The following is a 3,685-nucleotide window of genomic DNA, read 5'->3' as shown; positions in this document are numbered from 1 at the left end:
ATCATCAAGTTTGCGGACGACACTACGGTGATTGGTCTCATCAGCAACAACGATGAGACTGCCTATAGGGAAGAGATCCAGCACCTGGCCACATGGTGCACTGAAAATATCCAGCTCCTCAACACCAACAAAACCAAGGAGCTCATCGTGGACATCAGAAAGGAACCAAGAGGCCCGCACGACAACATCCACATCAATGGAATGGCTGTTGAGCTTGTCTCCAGTTTCAAGTTTCTGGGGATCCACATATCGGCGGACATGTCCTTGTCAACCAACACCTCCTGCCTGGTCAAGAAGGCTCACCAGCGCCTTTTCTTCCTGAGGACACTGAGGAAGAATCAGCTTTCCTCAACTATTCTGGTGAACTTCTATCGCTGTGCAATTGAAAGCATCCTGACCAACTGTGCAACAGTGTGGTACGGGAGCTGTTCTGTTGCAGAGCGCAAGGCACTGCAGCAGGTGGTGAAAACCGCCCAGCGCATCACTGGGACTCCACTACCCACCATTGAGCACATCCAGAGGAAACGCTGTCTGCATCGAGCTTGCAGCATCCTGAAGGACTCCTATCACCAAGCCCACAGACAGTTTCCTCTCCTGCCCTTCGGCAGGAGGTAGAGGCAGGTGCCTCTGGACCAGGACCAGCAGACTAATGAACAGTTTTTTCCCCAGAGCTGTCTCTTTATTGAACTCCATTCCTCATTGATCCCACTCCCCTCGTATACTGACAGACTCTCCTCTACCTCCTCACACCTGCCTCCATTTTGTTATCTGCAATACTATAATGTTCACCTGCACTGCTGACTTTTACTATAGTAACAACTGTTTACATCTGCATCTTTTTGCACTACTTACCTTTTTGCACTACTTACATTTCAATTTGCACTGCTGACTTTTTATTTACAGTACCAATTGTTTTCATATAGATCTGCAATACCGTACTTTAACTGTAATATGCAATAACTTTCCACTGCACTTTAATTCGGATAGTTTCTGCCCAAACTTTACTTTATTTGTACTACCTTTAAATCATTGTCATACTACTCATTTTAGCCTAACTTATTATATCTATCTGTAAAAATTCTGTTTATAATAATAATAGCCATCTTTATACATATTCATTGTACATACTCACCTGTAAACTCTGTAAACCATTAGTATATTATTGTATATTATTTGCACATATCTATAAAGATTTGCACTTATAGTAATATTCACCGGTATATTATATTCACTACATTCCTAGCTGTAAATCTTGCTCACAATACTTGTTATCTATATTTTATATTCATAGGACAAACCCATCTGTAAAATTCTGTTTATAATACTATTCATTTCTATATTTATTCAGTACATATCCATGTCCTACACTTACGGAACCATTGTATATCCTGGACTTACTGCTATTGCACTTCTGGTTAGACCCAAACTGCATTTCGTTGCCTTGTACCTGTACCTGTGTAATGACAATAAAGTTGAATGTAATCTAATCTAATCTAATCTGAGCTGCTTTGATCTCTTTGGTCAATGTGTTCCTGACCTGGTTATACAGGACTCTGTCCCCACTTCTGAAGGCCTCCTCTTTTGACTGACGGAGCTGCCTAAGTCTTGCTGTGAACCAGGGTTTTGGGCTGTTATATGTGCAGAAGGTTTTTGTCGGGACACACATGTCCTCACAAAAGCTGATGTAAGATGTCACAGTGTCAGTTAGTTTGTCCAGATAAGTAGCTGCAGCCTCAAAAACACTCCAATCAGTGCAGTCAAAGCAGGCCTGTAAATCCAGCTTTGACTCGTTGGTCCATCTTTTCACCCTCTTAACAACAGGTTTAACAGATTTTAGTTTCTGCCTGTATGTCGGGATAAGATGAACCAGACAGTGATCAGAGAGTCCCAAGGCTGCACGTGGGACAGAGCGATAGGAGTCCTTTAATGTAGTATAGCAGTGGTCAAGTATATTAGTGTCCCTGGTGGGATACTTAATTTGCTGCCTATACTTTGGGAGTTCGTGGCTGAGGTTTGCTTTGTGGAAGTCCAAAGAACAATGAGCAGGGAGTCCGGATGTTAGTAATCTGGTCGGCCAGGTGCAGTAACGCCTCACTGACACAGGCCTGAGGTGGGATGTAAACGGCGACCAGAATGAACGAGGAAAACCCCCGTGGTGAATAAAATGGTTTGCAGTTTATGAATAGTGACTCTAAGTGGGGGCTGCAGGATTTTTCCAGAACTGTGACATCTGTGCACCAACCTTCGTTTATGTAGAGACAGAGTCTGCCTCCCTTTGTTTTCAACTCCAGTCAGTGAGCTCCAGTACGCGATCCGCCCGGTAAAGACTAAATCCCGGGAGGAGAGAATTGAATACAGAATGTTATCGGGACTGACCCCATCATACCATCAATAATCCTTGAGTAAATGATTAAAACAGCAATATGATGGTAAATGTTGATGAATAACTAGTATTCTTCTATGTTGTTGTTAACTGCCTTATATTGTGGGGTATTCCCTTCCTTGTATAACAATTGTTTTTATATTGGCAAAGAACATTTGCATATACAGTAGCCTACAAGGAATATGGCTTTGTGGGCTGCTCCCATAGGTTACATGACACAACACCACACAATACCTCACTCATAAAAAGGTGAATTTATGGTAAAAACTCTAGGATTCAGGGATAGGTGTGACGATCCCTGGATTGGAGCACCCAAACACAGAGAAAATCAAGCAGGCAGAAAAGGTTTCATAAAAGATTTATTTCAAGAAAACAGAGTCCAAGAGGCTCAGAATAACAAAAAATGGAGCTCAGGGGCCGGCAAAAACTCACGGGGAGGGAAAACTGCAGGGACGTAATCTAATGGTGAAAAGGGCTGGACAACACAACACGCCAATCCAAAACAAGGATCTGACACAGGACAAAGGAAGCACAAAGACTAAGGGCGTTTCTCAATATGTGTTCTTCTATGGACTTGTGTTCTTGTGTTTTTGCGAAACGTCATGTTTGGTGGCCAAAGTACTGACCCAATACACAAGTTAGCATTTCGCCAAGAACACTTAAAGTCCCCGGATGTGATCTCGACACGCCCATTTTACCGAGGATGCATCGGATGGTGACTTGTGTGAACTTGGCCGGGCAGGTATCCCAGCATTCAATTCGGGTGTAAAGCGCGTATGGTTTCGGTACACAGATTGTCACAATTTACGTCAATTAGTAAATCAATAAATTCATTTTTGGGATGTTTTAAGGCGAGAAATCAGCTGTGTAGATTTTGAATATAGGCAGTTCAACAAAAATTGATGGTGAATTAAAAAAGCCTTCGGAGTTGGAAAGCTCCACAACCCCCGGCGGGCATAGCAAGCTCGCCAGCCGGGGATGACTCTTGCGAGCCGGTCAGTCAGTCAGCTCACAGACCCCTCTGCCCCACGTCTAGACAGACCCCTCTGGCCCACGTCTAGACAGACCCCTCTGGCCCCACATTTAGACAGACCACTGCAGCAGCAACAATGGAAGAGGAAAGCCAGGTCCACAATTGTAAGATATTTAAAACTATTTTTACCGCTGTTGTTATAGGATATATCCCCTCCTCCTGGCTCTGCTCACTCGCAGGCTCTTCTTCTACTTCTCGGTAAAGTATACCGACGGCAGTGGCTAACGTTACCCAGTCCATCTATAATTTTGATACCTATTTTAACGTTT

The sequence above is a fragment of the Etheostoma cragini genome, chromosome 4, assembly GCF_013103735.1.
Source record: "Etheostoma cragini isolate CJK2018 chromosome 4, CSU_Ecrag_1.0, whole genome shotgun sequence".
NCBI classification, from domain to species: Eukaryota; Metazoa; Chordata; class Actinopteri; order Perciformes; family Percidae; genus Etheostoma; species Etheostoma cragini.
This window is presented reverse-complemented; position numbering follows the sequence as displayed.